The 25,619-nt window shown below is 35.6% G+C and overlaps 1 long non-coding RNA gene and 1 pseudogene across 2 annotated transcripts; both read left to right on the top strand.

Annotated features, from left to right (window-relative positions):
* Positions 1–17,949: 17,949 nt before the first annotated feature.
* LOC137746250 (E3 ubiquitin-protein ligase PUB23 pseudogene) lies at positions 17,950–19,466 on the top strand (annotated as a pseudogene). Its single transcript, XR_015953974.1, has one exon. The product of XR_015953974.1 is annotated as an E3 ubiquitin-protein ligase PUB23 pseudogene (transcript).
* A 4,787-nt stretch (positions 19,467–24,253) lies between these two features.
* On the top strand, positions 24,254–25,619 carry LOC148692512 (uncharacterized). The gene is made up of 2 exons (XR_015953991.1): positions 24,254–25,192; positions 25,302–25,619. It is a non-coding gene; the product is annotated as an uncharacterized LOC148692512 (long non-coding RNA).

The raw sequence follows: 25,619 nt of genomic DNA, 5'->3' as shown, positions 1-25,619 counted from the left end.
ACGGTGTTAGACTTAGAGAGAGAAATTCGTCAACTGGGGCATGCATGCAAGCATAAATTTAACACGGCTCTTGCAAGTGATTAAGGGTTCGATGTGCGCCCACAGCTGTGCCCACAAGAATATGGAACTTTGAAGCAACACATCTCTTGTCCTCAGCCTCAAAGCATTTTGGTTGAATGGATAATCCCGAGGCTTGAGAGAGAGTTGAGGGTTGGCTGGCGGCCATGACGCTTTGTGCACACGTTTGCCTCTACGTAACCCAACCACACAGCTATAAATAGTCTATTGCTACTAAATAAGTAAATATATACACACACATACATATATATATATATATGATATATAGGTTAGGGATTTGGATTCCAGATCTAAATTGTGGGAATCATAGGGATCCTCCTCTAACCGTTCATCGTACATCATGATTTCAGAAATCATTTTGAATTTTTTATTTAAAATAAACATAAATAATACCTAACAAAAATTAACCGCATGATGTACGATGAACGGTTAGGATGTGAGAATCCCTAGGATCCCCACTAAGAGTATACAAAGAGGATCCTCATCCATAGGTTAGGAACAAGGACACTTATTTTTTTTTGCCATACATTTGTATGGCCCATTTCGTAATGTATTTCACCAATTCATTCGTCTATTTTTTAGATCTTACCTCAAAGATCATGTATACAAAAATCACTCTAGTCCGAACCATATGACCCTTGGAATAAATGATAGTAATTTTATTAATGTTACTTTGTAGAACTTTATTCGTTTTTTTTTTTCTATAAATGAATATTTGAATAGTTTTGGATTTATCTAAATTTTTATATAAATGATGAATTGAAATATAAACGATTAGAATCGTTGAATAAAATTATCGTATAAGTGCTCCAAAATAAGTGTCGAAATGTATATCTAAAATTGATTGTCCCTCGATGCTATATAGCTGACACCTTTTGGGAAAAGTCATTGCTTGCATCCGATGTACTTGTGGCTAGAAATATCATGACCAACCAATTATAGATTGCATGGGTTCAAATTCAATTTGGACTTTTGTAGTGGTGGTTTTTTAGGTTGGAGTTGTATGAGAGTGTCGTGTGAAGAGGTATTGGAAAGTGATTGAGCCCATGCACACCGAGATCCAACCCCAGGACCTCTCCACCCCTGTGGTCTCTGGTGTTAGCTAGGGCAGCGGCGAGTACTTCTCCAGATCAGCGTCGGGACTCCAGCGAAGTCGTTCTACATGGTGCTCGACACCGGCAGCGACGGCAACTGTGCTTCAGTGCGGCCCCTGCTCCGATTGCTACCAACAATCTGACCCGATTTTCAACCCAGCCGGATCTTCCACCTACAGCCAACTCTCGGGCTCGATTAACAAAATCGCGTTGGGATGCGGACACGATAACGAGGGATTAGGTGATGAGAGTGGAGAAGAGGAAGGTGGTTGGGAGGCTCGGCTCAGGAAGGAGAAGAAGGGTGGGGAGAGGTTGTGGGGAAGGTGGGGTGGGTTCTAATAGTAGTAGGTGAGGTATGAAAGTGAAATGTTTTAAAGTTGTTGTATGGGTTGTAATAAACCTCAAACCTGAGGGGGGTATTATGTAATTTACCCTTATTGTTTTTAAAATTTTCATAATTTGGGAATAAGTGCCGTTTAGGTTTGATTATTTGGAGATGCTTCCCAATGAGTGCATATTTTACTATCTATTTTAATCTGAAAGTTAGAATTTTCTGATGATATGTTGAATGTAAATAAAACGACTTACTTGGATTTGTGCCCTTATGACTAGATAATGAGAAGGAAAGTCTCATAATATATCTGTGTAATTTCTAGTCGAAATGTGCGTTGCTGGAGCTTTAATCTTTTGAATTAATATGTGGCCATTATCTAAATTCATTTTGTTTTCATAACTTTTTAGTATGTTCTCCGTTTCTCCGTGGTAAATAGCTGTTAATATTCATATCCTTATTTGGATGGGCCATATTGTTTTGCTTCCACGTGACCATCCAAATCAATACCTACAGAACATGTGATGTTCACTCTTGTATGCTCCAAAATAGAAGGAAGAAGGGGTGGCGTTTCTTTCTAAATTCCAAGCGGTCAGCGACCTGAAAGTGGGATTTCAACTGAACCAAAACTAGAGAGATGTAACATCCGCTTTCTAAATCATGTTCCAGTTTGTGGGTTGTATTCGGCCTTGCAAATTGGGGAGTTTTAGTTGTTGTGCGTTTTGATCAGCTTTCAAAGGGGACGGTAATCAATTTGGTGACATTGTAGCTGCGAATTCGGCCGAGAATGGAAAAAGGAAACATTGCATTTTTTTTTTGTCAAACAATAAATTTGTTAGATGGAATTCGAATCATACCGCACTGCAAAGGCAACACTCTTCTTAAAGGGGCCACTTGCAGGAAACATAGGGGTTGGGTTCAAATATTTCAGGACTTACTAGTTTGAAGTGATTCTATTTTCAGCAGAGAATTTCGGGTTATGGGCTTTGGCGTGTAGGGCTTCCTATCCTACAAATTAGGAGTATTCGGCTGCTATATAAGAAGTTAAAAGCGATTGGCTGCGGCAATTGGAGGATGTCGAGAACCAAGGGAAGAGGTGCGGTAGAGGAGAGACTTTAGGGTTTTCTTGAATCTTAATCTCTTATTTTTCATGAATGATATAGATATGTTTTTTTATGATGATTCGTAACTAACTTTCATTGTTAGGGCTAAGACATAACTATGACCTTGAATTCTTAAGACCTTGAGTGAATTATTTTTCAAGTTTTTGCTCTCATTGAGTATTTTTCTGCTGTGTGTATGTATCTCGTTTTAATTTAGGTGACCAATTACCATCTTGATTATAACTTCGTAAATTTGATGCAGCTTAAGCTTCTTGCAGGAGATACCATGAATTACTTAGGAGTAGATGCCAGCTCTTAGTTTTTACTATAAATGATCTTAATGAGCTTCAATAATTTAAACTATTACATAAGCCATGGGTAGTTGCATATTGGAAAAAAATATGATTCATTATGGTGAGTCGGATGCTCTAATGTTTTACTCAATTGGATTATAATTTGCTTTCTTTTCTGCTACTGTTTGTTTTATTAATCATATTTTCTTGTTTCTGTTATTTGATTTTACAATTAGTTTCAAATCTCAAACCCATCTTCCTTCATGAATCTTTGTAAATTAAAATAACCTTGCAATTGGATTCAAACTAGTTGGTAAGATTTAGATAAATTTTTGTGGGATGATATTAAATGCTTGCTTTCTATACTCGTACACTTGTGAGCATAAAATTTGGAACTAAATTGGATTGATTTTAGTTAGTTTAATTTTTTTTAATTTCTGCAACCCTCTGCTTGTTCAAAAATTTTTAATTACTATGGTGTTTGATAAAGCTTTGGTAGGAGATATATGAGGTGCGAGAAAGATGTATTACAGTTTCAAGTGAAAAGTAGTTGTCCACTTTCTTTACTACAAATGAATGTTTTCATGGTTTAGATTTGTCTAACTTTTTGTGACATCCCACATCGCTTAGGGGAGTGAGCTTTATATGTATATTCTCATCCTTACCTAGCACGAGGCCTTTTGGGAGCTCACTGGCTTCGGGTTCCGTAGGAACTCCAAAGTTAAGCGAGAAGGGGGCTAGAGCAATCCTATGATGGGTGCCCCACTGGGAAGTTGATCGTGAGTTCCCAAAAACAAAACCGTGAGGGAATGGTAAGCCCAAAGCGGACAATATCGTGCTACGGTGGTGGAGCGGACTCGGGAAGTGGTTCTGCCCCGGGCCGGGATGTGACAATTTGGTATCAGAGCCTAACCCTGGTCGCGTGTGTGCCAACGAGGACGTCAGGCCCCTAAGGGGGGTGGATTGTGACATCCCACATCGTCCAGGGGAGTGATCCTTATATGTATATTCCATCTCTACCTAGCACGAGGCCTTTTGGGAGCTCACTGGCTTCGAGTTCCGTAGGAACTCCGAAGTTAAGCGAGAAAGGGGCTAGAGCAATCCCATGATGGGTGACCCACTGGGAAGTTGCTCGTGAGTTCCCAAAAACAAAACCGTGAGGGAATGGTAAGCCCAAAGCGGACAATATCGTGCTACGATGGTGGAGCGGGCCCGGGAAGTGATCCGCCCCGGGCGGGGATATGACACTTTTTGTAAGGATAATTGATAAATGATGTTTTAAAAGATAGGCTGTGCGGACCATTAAAATATATTATGGAGCGAATCCACAAAAAAACATGTGTAAAAATAGTGATACGAATCCACCCATTATATATACACACACATTACACAAGGTACGCCTGGTAATTTCTGACACGATCTGTTAACCCGACACGAAACACATGAAATTAACAGGTTTTGGGGTCGACACGATAACGAATCAGGTCGTTATCGGGTAACTCGATAATCATCTGCTAAGATAACGGGTCGGTCTAGGTATACACATGGATAACTCGTTACACGATAAGAAAAATATTAATTTTGTAATTTTATACCACAAAAAATACTATAGTTAGTAGCAGTAAGAATTTAATCTCAAACTGAACTGAGAGTTAAAATATATGTGTGTGTGTGTGTGTGTGTGTGTATTTATATATTTAAATGAAATTTAGAAAATTAATGACTGTTAGATCGGCTGAATTTGATCTCGACCTTCCAATGTTTTTCTCAGCCCTAAATTAGACTATCTCTCGTCAATAAAACTCTTGAAGACAATAAATTAAGCCAAATTCCAATACTATTTTCCCATGATGATCAATGAAAATGGGTTTTTGAACTTTAATCCTTCAAGAAAATTATTTAAATACCTGGTATAAGATTGAATATTAATTTTAGTCCCCTAATGTGTACTTAATTCTAATTCATATTATATTTTTGTTTTTATTATTAATAGATAACTTATTTAATGTTATTAAATTAAATTTTAAATTTATTATTATACACATTTTAATTCATTAATTTTATTTAACTTTCTCTAATTTGTGTACCTAAACGTTAGTATCATAATATATTTTACTAAATTAGCGTACCGAAATTCTCGTACTTAAATGTATTGTAGTGAATTAGTGACACATAATTAAATATGTAAAAACATAAGTGTACCGAAAATTCCGTACCTAACTATATAATGGTAAACTAGTGTACTGAAACGACACACTCCGACCGAGATCAGGGCGTGCTGGCCGTCACACGGAGGTGACGTAACCATGCCCTGATCTCGATCGGGGTGTGTCAGTTTGGTATCAGAGCCTAACCCTGGCCGCGTGTGTGCTGGCGAGGACGTCGGGCCCCTAAGGGGGGTGGATTGTGACATCCCACATCGCCCAGGGGAGTGATCCTTAAATGTATATTCCCATCCCTACCTAGCACGAGGCCTTTTGGGAGCTCACTGGCTTCGGCTTCCGTAGGAACTCCGAAGTTAAGCGAGTAGCGCGCGAGAGCATTCCAAGGATGGGTGACCCATCGGGAAGTTCTCGTGTGAGTTCCCAAAAACAAAACCATGAGGGCGTGGTCGGGGCCCAAAGCGGACAATATCGTGCTACGGTGGTGGAGCGGGCCCGGGAAGTGGTTCCCCCCGGGCGGGGATGTGACAGAAATGTCGATTATTAAACTAGTGTACCGAAATATTTGTACCTAAACATATTATACTAACAAAGTGTACCGAAATGTTCGTACCTAAATATATATTGTAATGAATTAGTGGCAGATAAAAAAATATGAAAAAAAACAAAAGTATACCGAAAAATCTCTACGAAAATATTTTCTTATAAAAATGCTTACCATAATGAGAATTAAAATTTATAATATTTTCATAAAATTTAAATTCATAAAATTATAAATACATAAAAAAGAGACATTGAATACATATGCTGACATTAAATAGAGTCTAAGGATTAAAATCAATTTTTAATCTTGTATAAGACATAGAGTCTAAGGATTAAAATCAATTTTTAATCTTGTATAAGACATTTTTCTAAACTTCATCTTATTTAAGGATTAAAATATAGTTTTCTACAATGAAAATTGATGGATTTTGTAAAAAGATCAACGTTCAAGCTTTGAGTTTCATCAAACATCACTATTTTGATAGCCCAACATTGACTATTTCACCGGCCAAACACCCTTCTCCTCCCCCGTTTCCCAACCTTGCTACCACACTCCGTCTCTTCTTCAACAACCCCACCGCACTCCGCCTCTTCTCGGGCGACCCCAACCCTCTCCGTCTCTTCTCTTGCCACTCATCCTCAATCCCCTCTTCTCCGATGACCCACCCCCACTCCGTCTCTTTTTCGGCGATCCATCCCCATTCTATATCTTTTCCGAATCCACCCCGACTTGGTAAAACTGGGTTTTGAAAATCCTCGAAATTAGAGCTGGTGAAAGATCACAAGATTGGAAGTTTGAAATTGTTTATTCAAAACTGTAGATTATCATGAGAGAAAGAGAAGGAGATGCATGGAGGAAGGTGGTGGAAGGGGTGGGCTTCCGGCCGGCAACGACGACTATGGAGAGGACAGACCGGTGAAGGTTGGTGAGGGAGAAGAAGAATGTTTGGATATTAAAATAGTGACCGTTCGGCCACTAGTTTTAGTTAGGTGTGTGAGTTTGAAAGGACACGTGTCGTTAATTGATAGGATGGTCAGTATGTTGGGTACTCCCTGGTATTATCCTTTACTAAAATGTGAGAGAATTAATTGATTTCGACCTTATCATTACGAGATTATTAAAACTTAGGATCCTTATTTTAAAATAAAGAGAAATATTACTAAAATATATATAATACTAAGTGAAAATATAAAATTCTAATAAATATAAAGAAAAACTAATGAAAATTGTTTGAAAATTTTGAATTTTAACGATAAATACAAAATAAAGAGTAAAATAAATAGTATCAATATTAATTTTTTAATGTAAAAATGTGATTTTTTGTTAAAATTAATAGTACCAAAAGTTCTTCGCTAAATTTTTCTAAATATAAAGCATGTCAGTTGTAAGGTAGTTGATTGACATCATCTATGACGGTTCTTTTCATTTGGTCAAATGACGGTGTTAGACTTAGAGAGAGAAATTCGTCAACTGGGGCATGCATGCAAGCATAAATTTAACACGGCTCTTGCAAGTGATTAAGGGTTCGATGTGCGCCCACAGCTGTGCCCACAAGAATATGGAACTTTGAAGCAACACATCTCTTGTCCTCAGCCTCAAAGCATTTTGGTTGAATGGATAATCCCGAGGCTTGAGAGAGAGTTGAGGGTTGGCTGGCGGCCATGACGCTTTGTGCACACGTTTGCCTCTACGTAACCCAACCACACAGCTATAAATAGTCTATTGCTACTAAATAAGTAAATATATACGCACACATACATACATATATATATATATATATATATATATGATATATAGGTTAGGGATTTGGATTCCAGATCTAAATTGTGGGAATCATAGGGATCCTCATCTAACCGTTCATCGTACATCATGATTTCAGAAATCATTTTGAATTTTTTATTTAAAATAAACATAAATAATACCTAACAAAAATTAACCGCATGATGTACGATGAACGGTTAGGATGTGAGAATCCCTAGGATCCCCACTAAGAGTATACAAAGAGGATCCTCATCCATAGGTTAGGAACAAGGACACTTATTTTTTTTGCCATACATTAGTATGGCTCATTTCGTAATGTATTTCACCAATTCAATCGTCTATTTTTTAGATCTTACCTCAAAGATCATGTATACAAAAATCACTCTAGTCCGAACCATATGACCCTTGGAATAAATGATAGTAATTTTATTAATGTTACTTTGTAGAACTTTATTCGTTTTTTTTACTACAAATGAATATTTGAATAGTTTTGGATTTATCTAAATTTTTATATAAATGATCTATAAATGATGAATTGAAATATAAACGATTAGAATCGTTGAATAAAATTATGGTATAAGCGCTCCAAAATAAGTGTCGAAATGTATATCTAAAATTGATTGTCCCTCGATGCTATATACATATAGTGAGAAACAAGAGTTCATAGCTGACACCTTTTGGGAAAAGTCATTGCTTGCATCCAATGTACTTGTGGCTAGAAATATCATGACCAACCAATTATAGATTGCATGGGTTCAAATTCAATTTGGACTTTTGTAGTGGTGGTTTTTTAGGTTGGAGTTGTATGAGAGTGTCGTGTGAAGAGGTATTGGAAAGTGATTGAGCCATTACTGGGGCATGCATAAAGATGTTTATTTGTGTCTTGTAACAGTAGATATTATAATATAGTTCTTTAATTAGTTTAGTTAGCTCGGGCACATCATAAGCTATTAAGCTCTCAGATTATTAGGGCAGCACTATCCTCAATAGAGGGATAGCTAATTAGAAATGCTGACAAATAAAAACTTGTTATTATTACAAAAGGTTTTTGAATAACGAGAAAGAATAATGTACATATTAGGCGGATAATTATGGAGTTAGTACTAAGTTTTAATGGAAGATGACGGATAATTATTGAGTTACTAAGTCTCAATATTAGGTGGATAATATATAATTGAGGCACTAACAATATCGTTCTACTAAAAATACATTGTAATCATTGATGAATATAAAATCATTGCATCATACGATGGCTATTATCGTATACACAATATTCAATTTTATAATTAACACTATTGTTTGTCAAATGACACCAATCATATGGTTCTATTTCTCAATCTTTCTGACTTGCTCATACAGAACCAAGGTCAAAAAGATTGAGAGTTATTCACAACCAATTGCTGCTACAATTTCATAAATATGGTGATTTTATAATTAGAGTATTATTATTAAGACTAGAAATCTCACACATGTGAAATATTTTTTGTTATTGAGAAGATACCAGTATCAAATAACAATAAGCACATATTACACTTTTCTTCGGAGCAAGGGCATGTTATACTTTTTTTCCGGATCAAGGACATATTATACTCAAAATAATCCAGTGAATTTATCTACGCCCAGCACCAAACACTATACACTATTAAAGCAATTAGCTATTTGAACATTTCTATGATGTGATATGTGAAACACCGGTTAAAAAAAAAAATCAAATCAGATCAATCACAAGGAAAAAATTCCGAGCAAGGAAAAACGCCCTACATGCATACAAATAGCACTCATCATTGCCAAGGTCATCAAGTTGACACTCCATCAGCCACGACCGCCCTAATACCTCCCAAATCGAAAGACTCGAACCTACAATGCAATTCGATGTGCGACATTGTCGGCTTGATGGGAACGTACTGATATTTTACTCTAAATTAGAAGTGAAGAATTCGAATTTGCGCGCATAGGATGGAGCACACTATTCTAGTCAACCTAACTATATCCAGGTTTGTAGTTTTTAGTATGTTTTGTATTTAAACTAGTTTATGCAGTTGTATTCCACAATTTATCATAATATCAATAATATTTGAGAGAACTTTCCTCTTTTTTGATGACTTTTAGATGTTATAGGATTTGACGATGATAGATCATATCTATTATGTTTTTAATTGCGTTACTAATAGTGATATACTGTAGCTATCGCAATTCTAGAGTTCTTTTGTTAGAATGAACAATTATATTCTTGTTAAAATTATTGAATTATATTTTTTATGGATGATAAATTAATCTGTCGCAGTAATACCATGCCCCAAGGCAATGAGGTTTTTTAATCTATCCAAATTATAAACGTTGACAACGAAATTATGTTTTAAGTAAAATCTACATAATACAAAATTGAGATGTGACGTGATATTACCGTCATACTACGCAATATAATCGCCCAATAACATAAAGGAATTTAACTAAACTCAAACGGATTTCTTTCCTATTCTTTTGTAATAAAGTTTGATTGACACGAATATTTTTTTCATGTTGTTCTAGTTAAGATACAAAATTTAAAGAATGTGTTAAAAAAAATGAAAGAATAATGTGATACTAATAGGAAATAAGCATTTTAATTGACACTTAATTAATAATTCATTCATCAACAACCTTGATTTACATAATTTAATTTAAATTTTTGATCTCCTTAACATTATCCAAATTTAAAACAAAATCTAGCCATTATTAGTTAACTACTTAACTTGTAGCTTTTATCATTTCTAGGGCAACAATGCTATTCTTACCACATTAATATACCATATTAGTATACCACATTATGTGGCATCTGATGTGGCTGTCCACATCATCAAATTAATCATAATTTAATTTAAATTAAAATCTATTTAATAAACTAATAATAAATAAAAAAATCTGAAATTAAATGGTATTTGTGGCATACGAGTCTCCTCTCCTCTCCTTTCCTCTCCTCTCCTCTCCTCTCATTCCTTCCCCGTTGCTTCTTCTTCCATTTCTTCTTCCATGTCATTTTTTTGTTTCAGCCCAGATTTTGTTCAGCAGTCTCGCCATTGATGGAAGCAGATCTTTTTGTTTCAGTTCTCAAACCATTGAGGTAAGAATGCAAACCCAACTTTCCGAAATAAAAAATCTGAAATCATTTTGTTTCAGTTCTCAGTCTCTCTCTCTCTTTCTTTTCTACAGGACCTGAGTAATCAGTCTAGCTTATTGCAAACCCAACTTTCCGAAATAAAAAAGAGACAAAGGTGAATACCTGAAAATTTGTTCATAGAAAAATGACACAGGGGGTTGAAGAACCCGAAAATTTGGAGGACACTAACCACGTGATGATTATTAGCAGCCCTATATATGAAGGTAATTATTTTTATTATTTATTGGCATTCAGGTTCTACGTATTTGTTAATTTGATTCAAGAAATTGGAGTTTTAGTTTCATTTTTCTTTTATGAAAAGCTTGGAAAATTTGTATATACCATTTACTGGAGGTCTGTAATTCTTAGATTAATAGAGTAAACAGAACGGTTTGAATGAAGCCCACTCGATATAAATGTATATACCCCATGCATACAAACAAGCACATACATATTTTTATAGCTCTAAAATCTTCAACGAAGTAGGATATAACTTTTAAAAACTTTTAAGAAGTGCAATATTTATAAATTTGTAACCAATTGAGATTTCCTTTTTTTGTTTTTGTTTTTTTTTTTTTGCTACTTAGTCATATTGTCATCTTGTTGTGCATCTCTTTCAAAATCTTGATATCTAATTATCTGATCTTTGTGTTCCATTGCCTGTGTTTAAATTCTTCTTTTCATTGAAATTTCTACTGCATAATAATTTTAAGCAAGTTACAATTTTTCTATGTCTTATGAGATGTTAGTCTATACCTATAGGCTATTAATTAGCTTATCCAATGCCCTCCCTAGTGATTGTCAACAAAGAGGTTCCATGAATTATGTATTTGCCTCGTACAAACTTCTCCTCATTTTTCCGCATGGACACTTTTTGTTTCAGCTACTCTCTTTGCTCGATTCGGTGCACCGTCGAACTCCTACGACAAGGACTTTTCACTTTCCAATCTTTGTATAATTTAATTTTTCTATCTAAAACACTTATTTTGTTGTGGGGTTTGTTTTCTCAGCCATTGCAGTGCACACACTAGAATTAAGAGACTTGCACATATGGGTAGTGTATTTACATTGATAGTATGGTGTAATATATAAACTTGTATATTTATGTTTTATGTTTTAGGAACAGGGAGTTCTTCTAATGAATTTACTGAAGAAGATGATGTAGTTGAAGTGAGTTCTTGTAATGAAACAAAAAGTGATGGGGTTCATACAATAGAAACTTCTAATGAAAGTATTGAAGAAGATGATGTAATTGAAGCAAACTTCTGATGCCACTGAAGCGGAAAGCAATGGGGTTCATGCAGTTGAAAATAATGGGACTAACATGGAGAACACAATGAATGTGGAAGAAAAGGTCCAAGAGCCTTAAATTGGAATGATCTTTGACAACGCGGATCAAGTGGCTACATATTACAAGGAATATGGGAGACAATCAGGATTGCCAGTGATAAAGAGATCATCAACGAAGGGAGATGATGGAGAATTAAGGTATATTACTATGTGTTGCGCTCGATCAGGTACATCAAAAAGTAATTCAAGTAATCCTCTTAAGCCATATCCAAGTATAAAGAATGATTGCAAGGCTCAACTAAGGGCAGGTTTATACTTGGGTGAGAAGTGGCGAGTGAATTCTATAAATCTTGATCATAATCACGGGTTGAGTCCAACAAAAACTCGTTATTGGAAGTGTTTTCGGGAAGTTAGTTCTTCTGTAAAAAAGAAGCTTGAAGTGAATGATAAAGTCGGAATAAGGGTCAACAAAAGTTATAATTCAGTGGTGGTTGAAGTTGGGGGACATGAGAACATGAAGTGTTTAGAAAAATACTGTAGAAATTATATGGAAAAGGTGAGGCGCTTACGACTTGGAGAAGGGGATGCCACTGCAGTTCAAAACTACTTTGTAAGCATGTAAGCTTAGAATGCAAATTTTTTCTATGCAATTGATTTAGACAAAAATGGTTGTTTAAGAAATGTATTTTGGGTAGATGCAAGGAGTAGGGCATCCTATGAAGAATTCGATGATGTTGTAACATTTGACACAACGTAATTGACTGTACGATATGCCATTTGCTCCATTTGTGAGTTAATCATCATGGGCAATCAATTTTATTGGGATGTGGATTTCTTTCAAGGGAAGATACTGACTCCTTTATTTGGTTGTTTAAGACAGGCTTGCTTGTATGTCTGGTCATGCTCCAAGTGGAATAATTACAGATCAAGACAAAGTTATGAAAAAAGCGATTGAAGTTGTTTTTCCTAATACTTGACATCGGTTGTGCTTGTGGCATATAATGAAAAAGGTTCCTGATAAGCTCAAAAGTTATAAGGAATATGAGTCCATGAGCTCTTCGTTAAACAACATTGTTTATGACTCAATGACTTCTGAAGATTTTGAAGAATGTTGGGCTGAGATGATCGAAAAATATAAGTTTAAAAAGTAAGCACATAAATGGTTAAGAAGCTTGAATGCAGAGAGACATCATTGGGTGCCTGTGTATGTGAAAAATAATTTTTGGGCTGGAATGTCAACGACACAAAGGAGTGAGGGCATGAATGCATTTTTTGATGGCCACGTGAACTCAAAGACTACTTTAAAACAATTTGTGGAGCATTATGAGAATGCATTAAGGAGTAAGGTGCTAAAAGAGGCCTCTGCAGATTTTGATTCTTTCTCTTCGAATGTTCGTTGTGCAACTCATTATGACATGGAAAAGCAAGTTCCAGCTGTTTACACGATTTCAAAATTCAAGGAGTTCCAAAAGGAATTGACAAGTATAATGTATTGTGACAGGGTTTCAGTTGAAACTGATAATGCAATTTTGGAGTACCAAATAGCTGAGCGTATTCTGATCAAGGAGAACAAAAAGAAGACTATCATTTTCAAGGTCCAATTAACGAGCGTGAGATTGAAGTTAATTGCAATTGCTGCAAGTTTGAGTTTAAAGGTATATTATGTAGACATGCGCTTCATGTTTTAGTTCATCATGACATTGACTTTATGCTAGATAAGTATATCATTCGGAGATGGAGGAAAGATGTGAAAAGATACCACACAAGGGTTAGGATAAGTTATAGTAATTAGGTTGCTACACCTGAAGCATAAAGATCTAATAACATGCAGAAAACCTTTGATGACATTAAGGAATTAGCCAATGATTCTGATGATAAGTGTATGTTTGTGGTGAGATGGATGCATAAACTAAAGAAGCAAATATGTAAACATGACGGAGCAGCTAGTAGCACTCAACTAACACCACAGTCACCTGATGATACGAACTCTGATCCTCTTCCTAACCCAAGTCAGCGTATACTTACGCAATTGTCAGCTAGAGGTAAAGGTCGTCCACCATCAAAAAGGAAGCAATCCAAGACTGAGCAAGTAATCAAAAGAAGATAAAAAAGATAGAAAAAGATTACATCTTGTAAGGACAATACAGATAAGGAAGGAACATAGGTAACAAACATATTTGTTTTATATAACTAATAAGTTGATAAATCATAACATGCTTCACTTGCGACTTTTGTAGAAATCCATAGAAAGTGATGCAATATGCCATATTGATGGTCCACCTCCTTGTAGAAGTGATAACATAGTTGCAACACAAGAAAGTAATGTCGTTGTGGAGGTATGCGATAAATATATTGATCTTGTTGTTATCTTTTTCCTTAGTTAATAATCATTGTCATTATAATTACTATACTTACTCTTTGTAATTGTAATTACTTTTATTCTTTGGGATCCAGCATTCTCATCTTACACAAGGAGTTCAAATTTGCATGCCTGCCAACCAATATCCTATTTTTCCCCATACTAATGTAAGTTGTGCATTTTGTCTTATTGATAGTGATTTTGAATTGCTTTTGTTAGCTATTGAATAAATATTACCTATTGTAGGAAAACATGGCTTTGTTATTGGGACTCAGTCAAGGTAGTCATCCAAACCCATTGTACAAAGAGTCTAAGATTGGAAATATAAGTTATCCTACTATTCATGGAAATTATGTCCAGGTAAACATTGAGAGGATGCATATAATCCTTTTGTTGTTATTAATTAAATATTTATTTACATCACATAGTATAATGCTCTATCTGTAGTTCTTATGGTTTTTTTTTCTCTCTCTTTATTTAGGGTCAACAATATCCATACTGGAATGGAGGTTATAGTATGTACAATATGCATAGCTCTACTTCAACAGGAAATGATGACCAAGAGCTCAACTAAGCAATGGAAGCAACAATGAAAGCAATTTCTTTATGCAGTTTGAGTTTTTGTGGTTTTGGATCCTATTTCTTCTAAACATAGACTTCAATGCATTTCAAATATTTTGTAACAGCAGCCAGTATGCAGACGTGTTGCTTTTCTAATTCCTGTTATACTGAAAGCGGAGTTTAATCAAATTCTTAAAGGGAGCATATGTTTAATCAACAAAATTGAAAAACGAAATGCCTATATCAAAACACCACTTTCTAAAGCTATAAACCAAAAACCAATTTCTTCCAAGATTCAATCTTGCAATCCTGCAGCAACGCTTATAGCTCAAGAAGAATGCAGAGCACAAATATTCATAATCTGATCATGAAAATGTTTCTACTTTTTATTCACATTTACAAGTTGTAGAACAATATTGATTGACCTGGTAAATCTACTGTATACAAACAGTGTCAAAAAAATTGGAGCAAAATCCAAACTAGAAAAAAAAGTACAAAAATTCTTAGAACCAAAATGTTCGTCATCTAACTGCAGAAGCAACAGTATGAGCCCACCATTTAAGATTGTCTTTCATGTCAATTTCATTCTTCAATGCAGAAAACCTCCAATTCATCAATGGCTTTTCTATCTTCCTCTTCTCCCTGACCTCCCAAGCTTCAGAAAGGTACGGCCTTGTAATTGCAGACTCATCAAAACACTCATCTCTGCTATCATCCTTCTTTCCCAATCTTTGCAGCCCATAAATGATTCTCTCCAAGAACCCTTCTGGCAACACACCCTCCAAATCAAAGTCGTCAACTCCGAGGACCTACTTTATTTTCGCATCAACCAACGACTTCAACTCCGTGGTGATATTATGTTTGCCAATATCAGTAAGTAAATAACACCTTAAAAAAGTTTCTCAAAATAGAAAAGAAGCAATGCTTTACCTGACTAGTGCATTGTAACGACATAATTTGCTGCTTTTGTAAATTTTCCTGCCAATGGAAAATTGGATTGCATTAGTATCAAGAGGTGCAGTAGCATCAGACCTAAAGGTAGCACAAGGTCACTTGAAAATTATACTTTCCAATCTTTGTAAGTAATTGTCAATGCTTTCTTGCTAAAACTCCAATGATGTCATACTCACTACTATTCACATACATTACCAAATTAATAAGTAATCAAATTATAAATTGCTATAGTCTAAGGCAGTACATCGTTTCCGCAACTTCCAATTATCAGTGGCAACATTCAGTAGCATATAATATTGGAATGCTAGGCCAATTACAATAATCAGATAATTTAAAAAATAAAATTAAAAATTTTGAACCTAACAATAAGAACACTTCATAGTGCCGACCCTGTCAAGCGCAAGAATTCTAACATCGGGTGGGTATATACACTAAATTTCTTCATATGAAACCTACACTTGGATGCAGAGGATACCTTATGCGTTCGAATCTGGTTAAGCGACTTTCTAAATGAATCTTCCATTCCTTCCCCAAAGAATTTAAACACAGGCAATGGAACACAAAGATCAGATAATTAGATACCAAGATTTTGAAAGAGATGCACAACAAGATGACAAAATGATCGAGTAGCAGAAAAAAAAAAAACAAAAAAAGGAAATCTCAATTGCTTACAAATTTATAAATATTGCACTTCTTAAAAGTTTTTAAAAGTTATATCCCACTTCGTTGAAGATTTTAGAGCTATAAAAATATGTATGTGCTTGTTTGTATGCATGGGGTATATACATTTATATCGAGTGGGCTTCATTCGAACCGTTCTGTTTACTCTATTAATCTAAGAATTATAGACCTCCAGTAAATGGTATATACAAATTTTCCAAGCTTTTCATAAAAGAAAAATGAAATAAAACTCCAATTTCTTGAATCAAATTAACAGATACATAGAACTTGAATGCCAATAAATAATAAAAATAATTACCTTCATATATGGGGCTGCTAATAATCATCACGTGGTTAGTGTCCTCCAAATTTTCGGGTTCTTCTTCAACCCCCTGTGTCATTTTTCTATGAACAAATTTTCAGGTATTCACCTTAGTCTCTTTTATTTCGGAAAGTTGGGTTTGCAATAAGCTAGACTGGTTACTCAGGTCCTGTAGAAAAAAGAGTGAGAGAGAGAGAGAGAAACTGAGAACTGAAACAAAATGATTTCAGATTTTTTATTTCGGAATGTTGGGTTTGCATTCTTACCTCAATGGTTTGAGAACCGATACAAAAAGATCTGCTTCCATCAATGGCGAGGCTGCTGAACACAATCTGGGCTGAAACAAAAAAATGGCATGGAAGAAGAAACAGAAAAAGAAGCAACGGGGAAGGAATGAGAGGAGAGGAGAGGAGAGGAGACTCCTCGTATGCCACAAATACCATTTAATTTCAGATTTTTTATTTATTATTAGTTTATTAAATAGATTTTAATTTAAATTAAATTATGATTAATTTGATGATGTGGACATCCATATCAAATGTCATATAATGTGATATACTAATGTGGTATATTAATGTGGTAAGAATAGTATTGTGAATGCATGAATGAACCCTCCTTTATTTACTTTCATCATGAAATAACGACAGATTAACTTTGACAAGTCACGCACTTCACACACTTATCAAGCGGCCAGCCCAAACATCTTCCATGTGCCAAAATTTTAAAACAAAAAAGACTATTTCGTTAGTCAAAACATGAAATTAAAAATTAAAAACAAAAACAAAAACAAAAAACAAAAAAAGGATGTGGCAGGTGACAACAACCCAAATAATGGAAAAAGTCAACCCAATGGAGTGAAGGATTGGCTGCAGCAACCAAGAATGTGCGCCAACGCCATACGCCTTCGCACCCATTAGCTTTTGTCGGTAAACAGACAATGCAGAATTTAAATACGCACGAGCTATAAAGAAAAGAAATTAAATTAAATGGGGAAAATTATTATTCTAAAGTCAAATAGGGTTCACAATGCAATTTTGCCCAAAAAACTTTGTATGTATTTGTATGTATATTTCACCTCGTGCCACTTTAATGATCTGGAAACGTTCGTCAACCTTGAGCTATTCAATAACTTGGAAAAGTCTTCACCTTCTTCTTCCCTCTCTCTCTCTCTCTCTCTCTCTCTCTCTCTCTCTCTCTCTCTCTCATATGTACCGTGTTTTGACTTTCTCAATTTGAAAATCTCATTTTCCGCCCCACCTGTATATATATAAACAAACTCAACTCCTTTGTCATATATCCTCCTCACAACGTTTTCAAAGTTCAAACCAATTCACAACTACATAAAAAAAAAACTTCATATCAATCTTCAACTCTCACCTTTAATCAAACACTTTGTTGATCAACCAAAAGGATCCTTTGTCAGTTCTCAATCTTCGTCAGGTTTCTCGTTTCGGTTTTGGATTTCTCGATCAAATGGACCAAGAAATTGATGTTCCCTCATTTTTCCTGTGCCCCATTTCTCTAGAAATCATGAAGGATCCCGTCACAATCTCGACCGGGATCACATACGATCGAGAGAGCATAGAGAAATGGTTGTTCTCGAGCAAGAACAAGACTTGTCCCGTTACCAAACAAGTGGTTTCGGAGGATTCCGACTTAACTCCCAACCACACTCTTCGCCGGTTGCTCCAAGCTTGGTGCACAATGAACGCTTCTCACGGCATCGAAAGGATCCCAACTCCGAAGCCGCCCGTTAACAAATCTCAGATCGACAAGCTCCTCCGAGACGCCAAAAAGTCCCCAAACGGTCTGGCAAAATGCCTCAGTGAGCTTCGATCCATTTCATCCCAAAGCGAAGCCAACAAGAGAAGCATCGAAGCCGCTGGTGCAGGCGAGTTCCTTGCTTCAACGATAATCAACAACATCAAGAACGACAGAGAAAACGTCGAAAATGAAGAAGCTTTGAGCATCCTCTACAACCTAAATCTTAGTGAAGATGTTCTCAAAACCCTAATAGGCAAAGAGGGTGAGTTTGTCGAGGCCTTAATCAAACTCATGCAACGTGGGAGCGACGAGTCTCGGACGTACGCTGTGATGTTGTTGAGATCAATGTTCGAGGTTGCTGATTCGATGAGGATGACAAACGTAAAACCTGGATTCTTCGTCCAAGTTGTTCGGGTCTTAAATGATCAAATCTCACAACAGGCCTCAAAAGCCACATTGCAACTGTTGATCCAGCTCTGTCCATGGGGACGAAACAGAATCAAAGCCGTTGAATCCGGGGCGGTTATGGTCTTGATTGAGCTTCTTCTAGATACTTCTTCCGATAGGAGAACCTTGGAAATGACACTCTTGGTGCTTGACATGCTATGCGGCTGCGCGGAAGGCCGCGCAGAACTGCTGACCCACGGGGCAGGACTAGCCGTGGTGTCTAAGAAGATAATGAGGGTCTCGAAGGTGGCAAGCGAGAGGGCAGTGAAGATTTTGTTCTTCATTTGCAAGTTTTCCGCGACGTCGAATGTTTTGCAGGAGATGATGCAATTGGGTATTGTGGCGAAGCTATGCTTAGTTCTTCAGGTGGATAGTGGGAGCAAGACCAAGGAGAAGGCTAGAGAGATCTTAAAATTGCATGCAAGGACATGGAAGAATTCTACTTGTATACCAAGCAATTTGGTTTCTTCTTATCCATCTTGAAAAAGAAAGAATTGTGACTTTCTATATTTTTAGTAATTTTCCATTTTTTGTGTACATAATTGATTTTTGGTTGGTTTTACAACACAGATTACAGATTAATGGGCATGGGTTACAGTTCCACAAATGTTTGATCGCATTCCTATGAATTTCTTTTCTGGTTTTGCCTTTTTGGGAAATCAGAATACCATTAATTGCTCAATACATTTGGAACTTTTAGGAGATTACGATTTCTAGATCAAACTCTTGTTTTAGAAACTTTTTATTTAAGTCGTTTTGGGAAGAGAAATCCAAAAATTATATTAAGCTTCCATACTTTTAGCAGTTCTGGGTCCCTTGTTCATTTCAAATTGATTGAGAGATGGTCCAGCACCGGAACCAACTGAAAATTAAAGGATTAAGTAAAATAAGGAAGTCCTAGACTCGCTCAAAAAAGCCAGCCGGACAGAGAAAGCAGTCATATCGAATTGCAAGTGCATTACACAATTAATTAATTGCCCATCTTTGTGGACCAAATACTATATACTCATAATTTAATTCTTTATTTATTCTTTAAGTGATATCTTATCTTCGGTAGACATAATTAAATTAGCTAGAGTAGCGTGCTCATCTCTTTGCGCTCACGTTTGAATATAATCTCAATAATTTAATGTAAAATATCCTATTGTTTATAAAAATAAAAATAAACAATATATACATATATCCATGTAATGAATTAACAATGGGATGATTTCTATTTTGTTGTTTCCCTTTTATTTTTCCGATAAGCTATAACTATAGCTATAGTTATATTCTTTGTTGTTGTTTTTTTTTTTTTTTTTTTTTTAAAGAAAACGACAGAGTTTTATGAGAATATTTTTTCGAGTGATCCATTATTCAGTCGGAAGGTAATTTGTACAAACAAGGTAAACATTTATTTTTGCCATAACACAAACAAACATAAATAATACCACATGTACAAACACCACCGGTACAAACTTCCTTCGTAATTAGCAAACAAAGTACAACCCATCTTGTGCTTGACTTCCAATTATAGAAAGAAAAATATTAAATGTATATGTGATATTGTTTAGGCCCAAAATATTATTGCTGGGCCGAGCAGCAGGATGTGCTCGGCCCAAGGTGATGATAGATAATATGGGCCGAATAATAAATCCCGGATCAGTTGGCAGGGTCGGCCAAATCCTATCCTAAGAGGTCCAGATGAATAGGAGAGGTAGAGGAAGTCCTAGTGCGACCAGGAGTCTCGACCGGCAAGGAATGGAGTCTCGAAAAGAAGGAAAATTCAGAATCCCAGTAGGAAGAGGTTTGTTCGAGTTAGAGGCGAAATGGGGCAAGGACTCCCAATCCATATCAGAATTGGTTTTCAAGGAATGGGGCACTATAAATACAAGAAATCATGCAACAGAAAAGGACCTTCAAATCAGCATACAATTGCCCTGCGCAAAACCTCTCAACACCTTGAGATTTTTTTCCTTTTCTTTTCCTGCCGACACACCTTCAGTTTGGATAAACAGCACTGTGGAAGCGCCCGGCGAGCACCTTCAGTTTGGATAAACAGCACTGCTGTCGCAGAATCAGCCGACCGAGAAGCATCTTCAGTTTGGATAAACAGCACTGCGTCGAGGTCGACCGATTATCTATCCAAGTCTCGGTCGAGAAAGGTTTTCGAACCTTTGTTGGCAGAGGTCACCTTGCTAGCCTTCTCGGCATAGTTAGGTGTTACGAATTACATTGCTCGGCGTACTGGTCGCCGAGTGGTTTTATGATTGGATACTCACAAGTGAGTTTCAGGGTTCGGCATTCCGACGGCCGAACTACGTTTACCATCAAGACATACATCACGTTCGAGTACCTGTGCCCATACACCTTGGTCTCGATTCGACGTGCTTATACTCTCACGAATATAATCACAGTGACCGAATCGGGCTCGGACGATTTGTGAACTCCGCAGAATTAGCAGCCTTGTCTTCAGGCTGTAGAACCCAGAGACCGAGAGTGTTCCTTCCTCGGTCGCAATCGCAAGTTAAAGAAGTCAGCGACGCGCTCAAAGCTACATCAACAAATTTTACTCCTCGGCCAGGCTCGGCCGACGAGTTGGCACGCCCCGCATTCGACCGAAGGACATAGTTAACTTATTAGTTACTCGGCCTACGCGCCACGTAGGTTTTGTAATTTTTAGGGTCAACAGATATATAATTTATAACGTGAATACTTGTAAACGTATAAGTTAAACCAATATAGTTAAGTTTGTACTTACGAAAAAAAAATCCAATATGTAAGTTAAATCCACCTTTTAAATACGTGACACGTTACCTGAAATCAAATTGTAGAACATCATGTGACAAGTCAAACATTAATATTTTATATATTAACTAGCATAGTACGTTTTGCATGTAATTAAGTATACATAGTGTGGAATAGATATTGCTAAGACATTAATCAGATGCGTTTTCTTTAAGGAAAATAGCTACAATAAACATATTTTGACATTGAGTTTGTAGAAATGATCATTTTCAGTAATAACGACATATTAATCACATATCAACGATTTAGCGATGACATAACGACAACAATGATATATAGAATGACGACATAATAAATGTTGATCATTTATGCATTGATGTCAAAATAGTTTTTTTTTCCTTTTTTGAACAACGATATTATAGGGTGTGGGCTTAGCCTCACAACAAACTAGCAATAATGTGGTTCAAACCGAATATAAAATTATGAATAAAACTTTATTAATTGAAGAAAGAGAACACAACAAATTCCCCAGACGGCTACTGTGAGAGACTATATTGTGGCTAACTTTATTCTTATATTAAACTACAAGTTATATTTATATAAAACAAAACCTAAAAAACCCTAATTCAAATGGACTAGGTTTTCAACAAAAATATGTTTATTGTACTAATTTCCCTCTATCTAGTAGATGTACAAACCCAATGAGTGGGTGGTGCTATCTACGCACCCTTTTTTACCTCTCACACCTCTCCTAATTTCTGATCATTGAATCAAATAAAAAGAAAATCAAAGAACATAAATCAACATAGAATGTGTGGGAAGTAAAAAGAAATGTGTGGATGAAAAAAAAAAAAATTCATTGGCTGCCTAAGTATATATAAAAGAGAACACATTCAAAAAAAAAAAAAAAAAAAAAAAAGTTAAACTTTACCTTCCTCCCATTAGAGAGGAAAATGCAGCTGAGAACTGCAAACAAGGTTCTAAAAGATGCTAGGTGCTAGTCGACGACAGGTTGGGGCGTAGTACCTAGGCAATTAGGTTGGGGCCTAAGCAGATTTAAGTATATTATATATCGTATAAATAAAAGTCTATTTATACTTTAAAAAATACATAATTCTATTGGGATGACAAAACTGCAAAATAGAATGACATATAGATTATAAAGTATTAGGCAGTGCTAGGTGAGAGTTTTTTTGTAGGTCATGGCATGGTTCGGTGCACACAAAAACTTCTTTTTTTTTATCACGTTAAGGCTCTAGGCGGTGCTAGGTGAGAGTTTTTAAAACATTGCCGGTAGGTTATGGCATGTTTCAGTGCACACAGAAACTTCTTTTTTATCATAGTTTTTCTTCGTTATTTTCCTTTGTTTGTCTTAATTTCTTTCTACTTTTGGTATTGTATTTCTTAAACCTTTTTCACTTTCCATGTTTCTTTTCTGCAACAAGCTTTCACATTAAGTTAAGTTCCATTCATATATATATATATATATATATATATATATATATATATGTATGTATGTATATATGTATGTATGTATGTATGTATGTATCCAGTTGTTATGGTCATTGCTTGGTAGGATCAATCGAATATGTGGTAATCCAATTGATTTGTTGGCTATTAAATTAAAGTCTTCTAATCAAACCTAATGACCCTAGATAATATGAGGATAGATTTTTTTTTCTAATAAACGATATTATCTACACTAAGAAGGAGGGAGTGAATTTAGTCTCATGATAGGCTAAGAATAATGTAGTTTAAATTTGTCTTTGGCGATAATCAAACCTAAGACCTCTCACTTACAAATAAAGAAAAATATCACTAGACCGTAATACTAAGTGGGAATAATATGATAATATTAGACTGCCCCAAAAAAGTGTTTTGATCATACAATGTACCGGGCGTATCAAAGATTATAATTTCTATAATTTTAATTCATATCAGATCAAAAGAGTTATGAAACGATCCATAACACAAAGTATGAAACTAACTGCATTAATTGAATTAGATTGGATTTTTTTAAACAAAAGATAAACCAAAAACTTACAATGATAATGTGTTGAGAATGAATCCAACATTGATAAGAGGGGGGACCTTACATGTTCTTATAAGAGGCTGGACCACTCTCCATATTTACAGTTGATTTTATGGTAGAACTGCAACTTTCTATTAGAGCAGGTTGTCCCACATATGATGCCAAATGGCCACACACACTCCACCCTAAGTGCCTCATATATCAAACTTAATTTTACAAGCCACAACAAAAAAAAAATGAGAAAATCCGAAAAAAAAAAAAAAAAAAAACATTTAGGCTTCACATGACCAAGCGTGGCTAATTCATCCGCTACCATACTGGCTTGACGATAGACATGTTGAAGATGACCACATGCAGAGTAGATTGGATTGTACCATATGTATGAACTTAGACATTTTCCCTTTTTACGAAAAGCTCAAGCATTATACAAAACAAAATTGTAATTCGGCATGTATATTATTTTATGTTTCATTAGAATGAATGGGGACCATATATTGAGTTCCATGATAGGTGGATTGTCTTTCCAACTGGGACTTTGACTAATATCATGAGATACACTTGTTTTGGAATTTTTATTAATTTTTTATTAATTTTTTTAATTCTTTTGTAGTTTTTGCTGAGTTGTGAAGCACACATTGCTGAGGAAGACATGATCAGATTTGTTTGGTGCATGCATGTTTAACAATTTTACGGGTGTTATATGTATTTCATGTGATTTCTACAATGCTTCATGATCCCGTGCATTCTGTTGAATATATCAATCCCAACTCATCACTGCCAGCTCATCAACACAGTTCTGCCAGCTCATCAACACAGTTGTAAAGGATTAAGATTATGTAATAGTTAGTTGAAAGAAATAGTTAGAATTTGTTACTCAAAGTTTATGAACTAATCCTTTAGTTGGCTATATATAGTTATTGTAAACAAATAGTAAAATTAGTTTATTGAGTTTAATACAAAACCTTCATTCTTTTTTTTTTTTCTCACATTTCTCTTTTCTCTGTAAAACTTCATTTCTTGGTTTTATAATTGTTCACCTCTGTTACTTCTCCAATGTAGTTCATATGGTATCAGAGCCACTAAGCTCGCGCCATGGATTCTGGTGGTTTCGTTTTTCAATAGATTTCATCATCTTCTAGTTTTATTTCTCTTCCGTTAAGTTCTTCAATGCTTCTATAATTGTTCTGTAATTACTGGGTAAATTTTCCTTCTGGATTTTGCGTAAAGATTGTTGGTGATATATGGGTCTTTGAAATTGTGGTGTAATCTGAATGCAATTGGCTAGTGGGTTCTGTTAATTTCTTCTGTGCTTCTGCAATCGTCAAACAGAAGTGGGAATTTTCGGTTCTTGAATTCGATTTTTTTTTTTTTAAAAAAAAAGATTTTCATCGAGTTCTTCACCTCCTAATTCTAGGGAAAAAAATGGGTTTTCAAGCAAATTCTTGGATCCAGTGGAATACCCTCACCTTGGAGGCGCTCGTGATGGTGGTCTACAATTTGGGTTTTGCTTTGGAAATGGGTTTTCCTCCGGACATGGTGCGGTGTTAGGAATAACACTTGGTCATCAATTTATGGTGCGTTTTCTTCGGTGCCTTCGATATAGTTCTTTCCTCTTGGTGGTGTTCTCTGATCAGCTTTCTGAATTATATTTTTTGCGACTTTGATTCCTAATCTGTTTTCCAGTGTGGAAGAAAGTTTAGAACTTTATGCAGTCCAAGTGTTTGATGAAATGCTCAGCTCAAGATTTTTTGTCAAGGTTATGTTTTCAATCCCATTATATGAGATTGAGGGGGGATGTTGAATATATTACTACCAACTCATCATTGCCAGCTCATCAAAACAGTTGTAAGGGATTGGATGATGTAATAGTCAGTTGAAAGAGTTAGTTAGAGTTTGTTACTCAAAGCTTATGAGCTAGTCTCCTGGTCAGCTATACATAGCTATTGTAAACATATAGTAAAATTAGCCATTGAATTCAATACAAAACCTTAATTCATTTTT

This window comes from Pyrus communis, chromosome 12 (genome assembly GCF_041283825.1).
Source record: "Pyrus communis isolate YQ-2024b chromosome 12, ASM4128382v1, whole genome shotgun sequence".
Lineage (NCBI taxonomy): Eukaryota > Viridiplantae > Streptophyta > Magnoliopsida > Rosales > Rosaceae > Pyrus > Pyrus communis.
This window is presented reverse-complemented; position numbering and strand designations above follow the sequence as displayed.